This window comes from Chiloscyllium plagiosum, unplaced genomic scaffold, assembly GCF_037043375.1.
Source record: "Chiloscyllium plagiosum isolate Xiang-an unplaced genomic scaffold, Cpla_swu_hap1 HiC_scaffold_37, whole genome shotgun sequence".
Classification (NCBI taxonomy): Eukaryota; Metazoa; Chordata; class Chondrichthyes; order Orectolobiformes; family Hemiscylliidae; genus Chiloscyllium; species Chiloscyllium plagiosum.
The window spans coordinates 20,123,795-20,139,115 of record NW_028270175.1 but is presented as its reverse complement, the minus strand read 5'-3'; the positions used below and the strand labels follow the sequence as shown (position 1 = coordinate 20,139,115).

Here is a 15,321-nt window from a genome sequence, read left to right as displayed (position 1 = left end):
CTGTGGATGAAACAAAAATTATGGTCAATTGATGTGTATAGTTGAAATTGGTAGATGATGAAGATACACAGATGAAGTTTGCAATGAAGTGTTCTGATCAGTGCTGGAATATTTAGAAGACTTTGAACTTAAACAGTACTCAGGCACTTGAGAGGTATGAATGACTTTGAGTTTTGTAAGAAATTGGTTTAGTTGAGGAGAAACTTTGCATCATTGCTGAACCTGAGAGAAAGACATCAGGTAGAAACCCTACAGTGCAGAAAGAGGCCACTGTGTCTGCACCGACCATCCAAAGAGCATCCCACCCAGTACTTTACAGTATTTTTACAGACACTTACAGTATATTTACCATGGCTAACTTGCCCAGCCTACACATCCCTGGACACTATGGACAATTCAGCATAGCAAATCTACCTAACGTGCACATCTTTGGACTGTGGGAAGGAAACCGATGCAGACACGGGGAGAACATGCAAACTTCATACACACAGTTTCCTGAAGCTGGAATCAAATCTGGGTTTTTTGCACTGTGAGGTGGCAGTGCCACTGATGCATTTTACTGCTGTGAAACTTTTGAGTCAATAATTAGATTAGATTACTTACAGTGTGGAAACAGGCCCTTCAGCCCAACAAGTCCACACCAACCTGCCTAAGCGCAACCCACCCAGACCCATTCCCCACATTTACCCCTTCACCTAACACTACGGGCGATTTAGCATGGCCAATTCACCTATACTGCACATTTTTGGACTGTGGGAGGAAACCGGAGCACCCGGAGGAAACCCACGCAGACACAGGGAGAATGCAAACTCCACACAGTCAGTCGCCTGAGGCGGGAATTGAACCCGGGTCTCTGGCGCTGTGAGGCAGCAGTGCTAACCACTGTGCCACCGTGCCGCCCACTGTGCTAATCTTGCTACAATTTCTCCAAATCTGAACTGGGTTGGGTTACCATTCCTGGTAATAGAGACTTTTAAATGGAGAATTTAAATAATGGGTTTCTTTCAGTGCAGTGGCAGTGTCCCAGCTCAAAGGCCCAGGTTCAAGTCCCACCTTCTTCAAAGATGTGTTGCAGTGCATCTAAACAGGTTGATTCGAAAAACTGAAAATGCAAAAAGGAGGCAGGCCTTTCTTGAATAGCTAACGGTGGAACTTTGGTGCAATTAAGCTTAATCGATGTGGTTTTAACACAGATAGAATTCTGTTTTGTGATAGAGAGGATAAAATGTGTTTGTTCTAGAACTGAAAGAAATCAAGACCAGATTCTTCTAGTGATTTGGTGACATAGTTTTCTAAGACACCCCAGAAGAGACATAGAGTCATGGTGATCTACAGCACAGAAAAAGACCCATTAGCCTATCACACCGTACTGGTCAAAAACAACCACCTAACTATTCTAATCCCATTTTCCAACACTTGGCCCATTGCCATGGTATTGTAAGTGTACATATATTACTTGTTAAATGATATCAGAGTTTCTGCCATCCTTACTCAGTGAATTTCATATTCCCATCACCCTCTGGTTGAAGAGTTTTTCCTCACATCTCCTTTAAGTTTCCTGCCTCTTTCCTTGGTCATTGATCTCTCCACCAAGGAGAAAGGTTTCTTCCTATCTACCCTGTTTATGCCTCTCACAATTTGATACATCTCAATTATGTTCCCTCTGAATCTCCTCTGCTCCAAGGAAAACAACTCCAGTCAGTCCAATCTCTCTTCATGACTGAAACTCTCCAGCTTTGGCCACGCCTTGGTAAGTCTCCCCTGCAGCCTCTCCATGAAATCACACCCGTCCTATAACAGCTGGAATTCATAGAGCTGTCAGATGCAGAATTTTATTAATTGTGTTAATTTGATTACACACAAGACCAGTTGCAGAGGATAGGTTTGTTGGTGTGTTCAGCCATGTCTAGGTTTTTGTCAATGGAAGCACAAATCTAAAGACTGTGGTTTATGAAGTTCTGAGAGAACTGAGGCCTTGATGCAGCCCTCGGTTCTCCTGAGGATGGGTTGCTGAAGGATATTTAACAGGCTTTTAAGAGAAGAGAGGCTGTAGGCAGCTGTAGGCAGCTTTGTACTGGATAGAACTATGAATACAGATGAAGTTGCTTGGTCTGACAAAGTGACATGAGGTCAAGTTGCCACTAATTTGGCGGTAGATGAAGGAGAGATGACTAAGATATCTTCATTAAAGGTATGAGAAATGATTGAGTTGTTGCAAAGATTTGCAACCATTGTGATGATGATATGAGTGAGGCTTGGCTTCAGTGAATTTGCTGAAGATGTACTTGTTTGATTGTCTTCTGTGCAGTAAACAGATGCTGGTCATTACGGACATGTGGAAATATGCACATTGCTGATCATTCAGTCAACTGAGCAGAATGTGGGAAGATGTTTACAACGAGTGAAATTTTTTTTAACCTAACTTTCACCCCTATTCTGCTGATCTTTTGCACGGTAGAATTATTATTTCACTCAAATAACACTCAATGAGACAAGATCTTTGTATGTTAGTTAATAAGAATAGTTTTGTGCCTCATTTGTACTTCATATCTATCTGTTTGCCCCCAATTTGTACCACTTAGTTCCAATGCAATACCTCTCACCAATGAAAATAGAGACAACTGCCAGTCCATGTTTGATGCACAGAGGTCTCAGAGTAACTCACATTCAGTACATTGGCAGCCAGAATCATTTAGAGATGGTATGGGGAGGGTGAAGTGTTGAGAAAGACCCAAGTGTTTATCCACAAATAGTGAGCAGACTCACAAAATACGATTGATCTAATCTAGTCAGTATATTTTCTAGTAGTTGTTGATGCCCTGCAGGAAATGAGTTGGACAAATTAGTTTCTTGCAGACCAGGACATCTAAATTCAATCCCAATTTAGCATAGACCAATAGTAAACTATCAGTTTCATTCACAGAAGTGGTGAAATCAGGCGGAATCACTGGTATAGTACTTTACTGGACAGTAATTGATGGGACATTGTGTAGTCTGGTCATAGAAATAAAAGGAGGAATAAATGGCACCAACATCACACTCATTAAGGAGCCTCTAAATGCAAAATGATATACCTCATGCACAACTGACTAAACAAAACAAATTTTGGTACAATCCTCCTTCAGTACTTAAGGGAAACAAGCAAACTGAAGTAAAGCATAATACATCACCAGACCACCTTATTTAACCCACCTCTCTCTGCTAATTTTCCACGGAAACTTCTTTCCTCAGAAATTGATCAATTTCTTCCTTAAACAAATACTTACCACATGAATGCAATACAATTATTACTGTATACATGAATTCTGATAAGAGGTCTACCCACAGTGTGTTGTATCAGTGTACTATTGTATTAGTGAAACTCTTGTGCTAATCCTCATAGTTTCATTGATTTACACACTTGTGAATATTTTACAATGTACCTCGTTAAAACCCAGTTAATTGTGATGCTGCTAGGATGCTAAACTGTGAACCATCCCTTCAAGTTAAAGAGTCTAAGGGCTGTGTATGGGAACGCTTGAACTCAGATTGAGGGCACCTATTGTTAATGATGGCTGTTTGTAAATTGCAGGAGAGAATGGTTTGAATCTTTGATTGCCTTTTGATGGGTGGCAATAGATACTCTCTCCAGAGAAAGAATGAGAGGGAAATACCAAGGACTGTTATACTCTGTAGGAGAAAGTGAGGACTGCAGATGCTGGAGATCAGAATCAAAAAGTGTAGCACTGGAAAATCACAGCCAGTCAGGCAGCATCTGAGGAGTAGGAGAGTTGATGTTTCGATGCTTCACATTCTGATGAAGAGCTTATGTTCAAAACGTTGATTCTCCTGCTCCTCGGATGCTGCCTGATCAGCTGTGCTTTTCTAGCACTACACTTTTTGACTCTGTTACACTCTGTAATACTATAAAGCAATCTAAAGTACCATGCCACTGCAAGTAGTTTTGATATTATTGACATTATCTTTCTGTTCCTTTGTAAGAAGAAAAATCTTAAAAGTAACTTTGTAAAATTATCTGAACAGTTGGAACAATCATGCATAAAGAGATATTTGGAAACCAAACTATTGAAGCAATACAAATGAACTCCCACTTTCACAATTATAACTTTCAGCACCAAATTCAGATTTGCATGAAGGCAAGATGAAATGGGATCGATGAATCAAACAGATATAATGGTTTAATAAAATATAGACAACATTTTACTGAAGTTCAGGTTCACCGATTTGTGGTGAACAAATAATTTCTTCATTCGAGTGTTCCAGGATTTTGATCAATGTTTCAAGATCAAAATCTGCAATCCTGATTCCTTCCATAAAAGAGCACTAAACATGGCTCTGACCTTATTTTAACTAGTTGCGGATGTAATTATGAAGAACATAATTAAATAAGAATATGCAGGCAATAGAAAATGAAATTGAAATTGTAATTTCAAAAGAGGGAAATCAAAACAGAAACTACCATACCGATAAGATAAAAGGACACAGTGACATTGCAGTAAATCCTTCCTCAGAAATGAAACTGATAGAGATTCAAGCTCCTTTGTGAGGAGGAATGTGAAAAAAGAGCAAAAGATAAGAAAAACTACCTCTCACAGGGAGGGAAGTTGGAATTCCTGCAGTTTGCTTAATAGGAGTACAGGATGTTGGTATTTGGTTTAAAAGGTTATCTTTTCTCATTCCTGTTTTTTTTTCTGGTCTCTTTAGTAAACAGTAAATAATAAATCTCCAACCTCTTCACGTTGTAATGAAAGGCAATTGACCTAAAACATTAATTCTGTTTTTGCCTTTACTAATCTGATCTGCAGAGTGCTTACAGGAATTGCTCTTTTTAATTTGTTCAATAAATTTATGATTTCTAAGTTGTTTGAGCACATGGTGCCCACCCTGACTGAGGTGACTTGCTGCTCACTGCAGCAAGCAAAGGGAAGATACTGACCTGGTCAGAAAGTACCTTCCTGAGGAGGGTGTTTACTAGCTGAGTCTCTGGGTGGACAATCTCCAAACAGGAAGACCCTTCCATACAAGGGAAGGCTTGAAACAAACACTGTCTTTCCCTAAGTATTTGGACAAGTGGGGAATCAGTTGAAAACAAGCACCTTGCTATTCTAAACCCATTTTCCAGCACTTACCGCACTGCCTTGTATACCTTGGGATCACATCTAAATATTTCTTAAATGTTGAGGGTTTCTCCTTCTACCACCCTTTCAGGCAAAGCCTTCCAAATTCCCACCACACTCTGGGAGTAAAAAGTGTTTTCCTCACATCCAGATTGAATTCCATTTGCCACAGATCAGGCCATCTGACCAGCCCATCTATATCCTCCTGTAATCTGAATCTATCCTGTTTGCTATTTACCACCTCGCCAAATTTTGCATTATCCGCAAACTTACTGATCAACTCAAGTTATAGTGTTACAGAGTATAACAGAGTCAAAAAGTGTAGTGCTGGAAAAGCACTAGTGAGGTACAAGAGGTCCCTGGAATTTGTCCTCAATTTACCTTTGCTGGATATTGATTTTCCTATTGTAATCAGAGTGTGTGTTCTCTTGGACTGCCAGCACTGACTACTAGCTGCCAGCGTGTGTCTCTAGCAGCACTGCTTTCTCACTACAAATAACTGACGGTACCGACAAATCTGTTATTCTAAAAGATTAGATTAGATTAGAATGATTAGAATCTCTACAATGTGGAAACAGGATATTTTTCAATCCTGCCTTTCTGCCCACAAACTACAGTGGAGGGAATCATAAAATCATGTAGATTCATAGATATTTATCGTACCAGAGGACTTAGATCTCTGTTCCAAGGAAAACAACTCTCACCTATCCACAAGTTTATCCTGTTGCTAAAATTCTCCATACCTGGCAACATCCTTTTAAACCTCCTCTGTGCCCTCTCTAATGTGATCACATTCTTCCTGTAATGCAGTCTTCAGAAGAGTATGTGAACTCCATCTGTGGGTTAATTACTCTCCCCTAAAATCTCTGGTATAAAATCCCTGCTTTTATATTCTATGCCTCAGATATTAAAGGCAAGTAGACAAACAGGTGGCTGGAAGAACACAGCAAGCCAGGCAGCATCAAGAGATGGAGAGGTCAATGTTTTGGGTATAACTCTTCTTCAGGGCTAGATATGGGGGTAGGGAGAGCTACAGATAAAGGTGGAGGGGGCAGGTGGTGTTGCTTGTGGTGCAGAGAGTAGCAGAATGGTGAGGTAATGATAGGTGAAATCAGGTAGTGGGTACAACCCTGGTTGGTCGAGGAGGGATGAATCCGGTTGGTAGCGGTCGGATAGCTGGAATGGAAGGGAGGAGGTGGGGCTGGAAAGGGAGCCGGGGATGGGTGGGAAAATTATAGAGTCATAAAAATGTACAGCACGGACATAGACGCTTTGGTCTAACTTGTCCGTGCCGACCAGATATCCTAAACTAATCTAGTCTCATTTGCCAGCACTTGGCCCATATCCCTCTAAACCTTTCCTATTCATATGCTCATCCAGACTTCAAAAGCCAATGCTTCCACATGAACCTGTTGGACGATAACCTAGTGTTGCATGATTTTTAACTTTATCCACCCCAGTCCAACACCGACTCCTCCAAATCATGGCTTTTAAATGCTGCAATTGTACCAGCCTCCACCACGTCCTCAGGCAGCTCATTCCATACTCGCGCCACCCTCTGCATGAAGGTTATTCTCGAATTTCAAAGAACCTTCCCTGCCTCCTCCCTTCCATTCCACCTACTGACCCTTCCTTCTTGCTACTAACCAGATTCATCCCTCCCATCGACCAACCAGTTGTACCCAACACCTGTACTCACTGATCACTACCTCACTATTCTCGCCACCCACCACACCGCCTTAATCTATAGCTCCCCTGATACCCACATCTACACCTGAAGAAGGGTTATACCTGAAATATTGGCTTCTCCACCTCCTGATGCTGCCTGGCTTGCTGTGTTCTTCCAGCCTCGTGCTTGTCTACTTTGGATTCCAGCATTTGGAATTTTTTTTGTCTCTAATTTAAGGTAGCCTAAATGCCTTCATTACCTTATCTACCTGTACTGACTACTTCATGCTTCACAGTCATGCACTCTAAGGGCTGTTACCTTGCTGACCAGTCAAGCGTGTGCTACCTTATTAAAAGGCATGATGTGTACTGTACATATAAACTGCAGTACATCAAATGCAATAAATAATCCAAAAGGATAATGATATACAAGCACAGTCTCTCTCATTTAAACACTCATTTTTCACGTTACTTTAATCTGTGAGTGCTGCTGAACTATAATACCATGTGACCTCTCGGCTGAATCTATGTAGTATTCAGGTGTATAAATTTTATATAAAAGACTCAATAGCTGGGTCTAAGTTACAGCATAGATTTTCACTGAGGTTTTAACATGATTAATATATTGAATGACCAATAGCCGAAAATAAATTACAGGCCAGACACCAAATAAGGATTTTTTTTGCATGTGAACAATACTGAGAGTGATTTTCAGGCTGGAATCTAATTGAGGGGTTTATATATAGAACAATAGATATCCCTGAATATCTAATTAAGGGTTTCAGATGTTAAAGGCCACAAACTTCAAACTTAAATTAAATTTAAGTCCCTGGCAAAGACATAATATTTAAAGCACTATGAAATTCCAAAGCCTGCTAAACTCATTGTTATTATTAATAATAATTAGGCAAACAATTTTTATCTTCTGTGATGTTCTGCCTGAGCTTCCCAATTGGATACAGAGGGTGGTGTTGGGGGGGTTGTTTTTTCAGACTGAAGGCCTCTGATGAGTGGTGTTCCATAGGAAATGATGCTGGGATCACTGTTGTTTGTCATTTATATAAACGATTTGGATGAGAACTTAGGGGAATGGTTAGTAAATTTGCAGATGCAGGTACTGGAGATATAGTCAACAGTGAAGAAGGTTATCTAAGATTACAAAGGGATATTGATCAATTGGGCCAATGGACTGAAGAGTGGCAGATGCAGTTTAATTTGGATAAGTGTGAGGTATTACATTTTGGTAAAGCAAACAACGGCAGGAGTTACATAGTTAATGGTATGGCTTGGGTAGTGTTGTCAAATAGAGAGACCTAGGAATTCAGGTATATAGTGCTTTCAAAGTTACAACACAGGTAGACAGGATGGTTAAAAAGGTATTTAGCATGATTGCCTTTGTCGCTTAGGCCATTGAGTATTGGAGTTGGGAGGACATGTTGAGGTTATACACGACATTGGTGAGACCACTTTTAGAGCAGTGTATAGATCTGGTTGCCCTGCTATAGGGAGGTATTATTAAATTGGAGATGGTTCAGAAAAGAACGACCAGAATGTTGCTGGGACTAGAGGATTTGAGTTATAAAGAGAGGCTGTATAAGCTGGGAGCTTTTTCACTGCAACATAGGAGGCTGAGGGGTGACCTTATAGAGTTTATAAAATCATGAGGGTCATAGATAAGGTGAACAGCAAAGACATTTTCCCTAAGTTGGGGGAGTTCAAAACTAGAGGGCATAATCTAAAGGCAAGGCCTGAAAGATTTAAAAGGGACCTGAATAGCAACATTTTGACACACAGAGTGGTTTCTTTGTGAAATGAACTGCCAGAGGAAGTAGCAATGCAAGTCCAGTTATAACATTTAAAAGACATTTGGACAGGTATATAAATAGAAAATGTTTAGAGGGATATGGGCCAAACACTATGGGGCTAGTTAGATTAGATTAGATTCCCTACAGTGTGGAAACAGGCCCTTTGGTCCAACCAGTCCACACCGACCCTCCGAAGAGTAACCCACCCAGACCCATTTCCCTCTGACTAATGCACCTAACTACCATACCCTACTATGGGCAATTTAGCAAGGCCAATTCACTTAACCTGCACATCTTTGGACTGTGAGAGGAAACCGACACAGACACAGGGAGAATGTGCAAACTCCACACAGACAGTCACCCAAGGCTGGGATTGAACCCGGAACCCTGGTGCTGTGAGGCGGCAGTGCTAACCATTGTGCCACCATGCCGTCCTAGTTGAGTTTGGAAAACTTGGTTGGCATGGACAAGTTGTACCAAAGGGTCTGTTTCCATGCTGTATAACTCTGTGTATCAAGTTGTGTTGCTGGAGATTGCAAGTTGTTGCAATTCATTTAGGAACTAAACAGCCAAGCTGGGGCATTGAGATTTTGGGTTTAATGATATTTCCCTGTCTTTAACTTGAACTTGCATGAAGGACAGTTAGAACAGATTGTGATGAAAGGTATGTGAGTTTTGTATGTGTTAATACCATTTTTAGAGTCTGTATTTATAATTAGTGGCATATGGGTGTTGATTATTTTTGTGAAGAGCTAAAATAAAAGTTCATATGTATTTCTGGATCCATGACCTAGTCAAATTTGTGTTTCGAGCAGATGATTGCATAACTCCTGGGAATATTAATAGAAGATTGTTGATTGGGGTTTACAACAAGTGAATAAACATTGAAAAGCATTGGTTTGTTTTTGATTTAGAACAATTGGGGATTTATTTTACCTTGGAAAATCCCAGAGATTGAAAGCACTTAAGGCAGTTTGGGAGGAGATCTGACTAGAGTCACAAACAAATACAGTTCCTCTCCTAAAAAGGGTGAGAGTACAGTGCAGGGAAGCTTATTGACCTTGGTCTGGACATGTAACTTGTGAAACTTCCAGACCAAGAGTGTTTAGTTAAAAGCCAATAGATTTTAAAAGACTGAGAAAGTCTAAACTTTTAGTTTCATGAGTATTCATGTGAGAAGACAGGATGCTTAACACCAGGTTACAGGGTTTTTAGTAGAAACATGGTGGATAAAAAAGGTGTGGCAGTCTTAGTCAAAAATAGTACCATTGCCATTTAATGAGATGCAGTTCCTAAATTGGAATCCATATGTTTGGAGGTGAGAAACAGGAAGGAGGCAGTGACCCTGGTGACTGTTAATATAGACCTCCAAACAGTGGGGAGGAAATAGAAGAGAGCATTTGTGGCAAACTGTGGAAACCTATAGGCCAAGTAGGCTTGTGATAGTTGGTGACTTCAGTTACCAAACGGTAAACTGGGATAAAGGTAGAATGTGGGGCATGGAAAGGGAGAAATTCCTGTAATATGAGCAAGAGAACATTTCTAGTCCTACCAGAAAGGAAACTATGCTGGATCTAGTCCAAGGAAATCAGGCAGGTCAAGTGGAGAACATCAGAGTGAGGGAGTATTTGGGCAATAGCAATCATAGCATAATAAGATTCAATATTAAGCTGGAAAAGGATAAACATCAGTCAAGGATTAAGATCCCAGTCTAGAAAAGAGCATATTTTAGGAATGCAGAAGCTGAATTGGAGCAGGCGGGCAGGAGGTTTAAAAGAAGGTCCTCAAGAGTAGTAATGTCTGGATATCTCCTGGTGCAACAGGCTAGTGGAAGTAGAAATAGAAGGATAGAGCAGATGGATATGTAGCTGAAGAGCTGGTGCAGGAGCAGGGATTCACAGTTTTGGATCATTGCAATCTCTTCTAGGGTAGAAGTGACCTATAGAAAAAGGATGGTTTGCACCTGAATTGGAAAGGGACCAATATCCTCGCAGGGAGTTTTGCTTGTGCAGCTCAGGAAGCTTTAAACTAGTTGGGGTGGGGGACGTGGGAAAGTGGGATAAAAGAGATAGTGAGAAAAGAGATAATTCTGAGACTGGTACAGTTGAGGGGAGAAGAAAATCAAATAGTCAAAGCAGGCAAGAGCAACGCAGAGAACAAGGTTAGGCTGATAAATTAAACTGTGTTTATTTCATTACAAGAGGTTTGACAGGGAAGACAGATGAACATAGGGCATGGTGGGAACATGGGACTACGATATCATAGCAATTACAGAAACATGGCTCAGGGATGGACAGGACTGGCAGCTTAATGTTCAAGGGTATAGATGCTTTAGAAAGGATAGAAAGAGGGGTAAGAGAGGAGAGGGAGTGGCATTTTTGGTTAAGGATAACATTACAGCTGTATTTAGGGAGGATATTCCTGGATGTACATCCAGTGAAGTTATTTGGGTGGAACTGAGAAATAAGAAAGGGATGATCATCTTACTGGTTTCCCAATAGTCAGCAGGAAATTGAGAAATAAATTGGTAAGGAGATCTCAGATATCTGTAAGAGAGATGGGGTTGTAATGGTAGGGGATTTTAATTTTCCAAACATAACACTGGGACTGCCTTAGTGTCAAGGGCTTGGGTAGAGAGGAACTTGTTAAGTGTGTACAAGAAAACTTCCTTATTCTTTATGAACCTATTAGAGAAGGAACAAAACTTGACCTTCTTTTGGGAAATAAGGCAGGGTAGGTGACTGAGGTGTCAGTGGGGGAGCACTTTGGAGCAGTGATCATAATTCTATTAGTTTTAAAATAGTTATTGAAAAGGATAGACCTGATCTAAAGGTTAAAGTTCTAAATTAGAGTAAGGCCAATTTTGACAGTATTAGACAAGAACTTTCAAAAGCTGATAGGAAGAGGCTATTGTTATGGACCAGACTCGACCCCTCAAAGCATTTTTAAGCAGGTAGCCCAGACCGTAACTTTACTATTTGATTTTGGTAAGTGTATAGTGGATATTCTCAGAGTGAATCAGCTGATCCAACTGCCAAGGTTTAAACAAACAGAATTTATTCCTACCCAAAAAACCTGACAGACTATCCTGACTTAATGATGCTGTTCTGAAAATACTTGCAATAATCCCCATAAACAGACTCCTTAGCACAAAGAGTAAAAATGAAACAAACCAGGGCTTACAGGCTTGAAGTGAGAGAGCGAGACTTCCCAGCCGGACTAGCCCCAGCAGCCTTTCTTCACACACACTGCTGCTGAACTGAATCAAAAGTTCTAATCTAATGAAGGCTAGCTACACAACTAGCTGGCCACCCTCCCTCCTTTGATTATACCTTTTCTTTAAGACATGAAAACCTTAGGCAGCAGGCATTATCTGTTAGGGGTAAACATAAAGGGTTCCAATAAACCTTTCAAACCTAGCCTAGTTGGAGCCTGGCCAATTACCCCCTCTCTGGAAAAAAACTCAAGGATATAGTAACCTTGTAAAAAGACTAATATTGTGACACTGTTCACAGGTAAAGAGGCAGTTGGGAAGTGGGAGTAATGAGACAAAATGAGATAACATGAGTCCAGCAACAGTATATTGCTATTAAGTGTAGGAAATGCTGGATGACCAGAGAAATTAAGGGAATTTGGAGTTAATGTTTCTGATCGAGTGACCCTTCCTCAGAACTCATTACTGAGGACGGGTCACTCAACCCAGAATGTTAACTCTTGATTTCTCTCCACGGATGCTGGCAGATCTACTGAGCTTTTCCAACAATTTCTGGTTTTGTTTCTGATTTACACCAACTGCAATTCTTTCAGTTTTTGTCAAAGAAAATGAGGCTTTGGTCAAGAAAAAGAAACAGGTATATAGCATGTATAGACAGCTGGGATCAAGTGAATCCCTTGAGGCGTATAAAGACAGTAGGAGTACACTCAAGAGGGAAATCATGAGGACAAAAGTGGAACGTGAGATAGCTTTGGCAAATAGAGTTAAGGAGAATCCAAAGGAATTCTACAAATACATTAAGGGCAAAAGAGTAACTAGGGAGAGAATAGGGCCCCTTAAAGATCAACAAGGCTGTCTGTGTGGAATCACAGGAGATGGGTAAGAAACTGAACAAGGATTTCACATTAATATTTATTGTGGAGAAGATATGGAAGCTAAAGACTTGGAAAAATAAATTGTAATATCTTGAGAAGTGACCAGATCGTAGAGCAAGAAGTGCTAGATGTCTTCAACCACATAAAGTTGGATAAATCCCTGGATCAGTTTAGGCATATCCCAGAACTTTGTTGGATGCTTGGGAAGTGCTTGCTGGGCCCCTTCCTGAGATATTTGGATCAACAATAGACATGGGGGAGATGCAGAAAGACTGGAGGATGGCTAATGTAGTGCCATTGTTCAAGAACTTTGGTAAAGAAAAGCCACAGAACTATAGATCGGTGAATTGTTGAAGGGGATTCTGAAGGACAGGATTTACATGTATTTGGAAAGGCAAGGAATGATTAGAAATAGTCAACATGGCCTTGTGTATGGGAAATAGTATCTTACTAACTTGATTAAGTTTTTAAAGAAGAGATTGAGTGAATCCTTAGAAGAATATAAAAGCAATAGGAGTGTACTAAGAGTGAAATTAGGAGGGCAAAAAGGGGACATGAGATAGCTTTGGCAAATGTGAAGAATATTTGGATCATCAAGAATCACAGCTGAGGTGTCAGAAGACTGGAGGTTGTCTAACTTGTGCCACTATTTAGGAAGAGTGGTAAGGAAAAGGCAGGGAACTATAGAACGGTGAGCCTGACGTCAGTGATGGGCAAGTTGTTGGAGAAAGTCCTGAGGGACAGGATTTACATGTATTTGGAAAGTCAAGTACTAATTAGGTATAGTTAACATGGCTTTGTGTGTGGGAAATCATATCTCACAATCTTGAGTTTTTTGAAGACGTTACAAAGAGGATTGATGAGGGCAGAGCAATGGATGTGATCTAAATGGACTTCAGTAAAGTGTTCAACAAGCTTCCTGATAATAGACTTGTTAGCAAGGTAATATCACATGGAATACAGGGAGAACTAGCCATTTGGATATAGAACTGGCTTGAAGGTAGAAGACAGAGGGTGGTGGTGGAGGGTTGCTTTTCAGACTGGAGAACTGTGACCAGTAGTGTGTCACAAGGATCGGCGCGGGGTCCACTGCTTTTCATTATTTATATAAATGATTTGGATGTGAACATAGGAGTTATAGTTAGTAGGTTTACAGATGACACCAAAATTGGAGGTGTAGTGGACAGCGAACAAGGTTACCTTAGAGTACAATAGGTTCTTGATCAGATGGGCCAATGGGCTGAGGAGTGGCTGATGGAGTTTAATTTAGATAAATGCGAGGCACTGCATTTTGGAAAGGCAAATCTTAGCAGAACTTATATACTTAATGGTAGGGTCCTGGGGAGTGTTTCTGAACAAAGAGACCTCGAAGTGCAGGTTCATAGTTGCTTAAAAGTGGAGTCGCAGGTAGATAGGATAGTGAAGAAGGTGTTTGGTATGCTTTCCTTTATTGGTCAGAGTATTGAGTACAGGAGTTGGGCGGTCCAAACACAGCACCGATCCTTGTGGTACTCCCACTGGTCACAGGCCTCCAGTCTGAAAAACAACTCTCCACCACCACCCCCTGTCTTCTACCTTTGAGCCAGTTCTGTAATAAATGGCTAGTTCTCCCTGTATTCCATATGATCTAACCTTGCTAATCAGTCTCGAACCTTGTCGAACACCTTACTGAAGTCCATATAGATCACATCTACTGCTCTGCCCTCATCAATCCTCTTTGTTACTTCATCAAAAAACTCAGTCAAGTTTGTGAGACATGATTTGGTCGAAGCTAGTACAATTATAACAATTAAAAGGCATCCGGATGGGTTTATGAATAGGAAGAGTTTAGAGGGATACAAGCCAAGTGTTTGCAAATAGGACGAGTTTAGTTAGGATATCTGGTTGGCATGGACAAGTTGGACCAAAGGGTCTGTTTCTGTGCTGTACGTCTCCATGACTATAAGTGACAAAGAGGATTAGTGAAGACAGTGCGGTAAGGCATTCAACAGGGTTCCACATGGTGGACTAGTTAGCAAGGTTAGACCACATGGAATTCCAGGGAGAACTAGCCATTTGGATACAAAATTGGCTTGAAGGTAGGAGATGGAGGATGGTGGTGGAGGGTTGTTTTACAGACTGGAGGGCTGCGACCTGTGGTGTGCTACAAGGATCGGTGCTGGGTCCACTGCCTTTCGTCATTTACTTAAATGATTTGGATGTGAATATAGGAGGAATGGTTAGTAAGTTTGCAGATGACACGAAATTGATGGTGCAATAGACAGTGAAGATGGTTACCTCAGAGTACAATGAGACCATGATCAGATGAGGCAATAGGCCGAGGAGTAGCAAATGGACTTTAATTTAGATACGTGTGTGTTGATGCATTTTGAAAAGGCAAATCAGGGCAGGACTTATATACTTAATGGTTGGGTCCTGTGGAGTGTTACCGAACAAAGAAACCTTCAGGTGCTGGCTCATAGTTCCTTGAATGTGGAGTAATATGTAGATAGAATAGTGAAGAAAGCATTTGATACACTTGTCTTTATTGATCAGTGTATTGAGTTTAGAGGTTAGGATGTCATAGTGTGGCTTTTCAGGATAAAATTAGGCCACTTTTAGAATGTCGAGTTCAGTCCTGGTCTCCCTGCTATAGGAATGAT

The 15,321-nt window shown here is 40.8% G+C and overlaps 1 protein-coding gene across 4 annotated transcripts in view; it reads right to left on the bottom strand.

The window, feature by feature from the left end:
* LOC122540105 (uncharacterized) overlaps positions 1 to 15,321 on the bottom strand; it is a 110,829-nt gene that overhangs the window by 69,008 nt on the left and 26,500 nt on the right. The gene's annotated exons all lie outside the window — the stretch shown is intronic.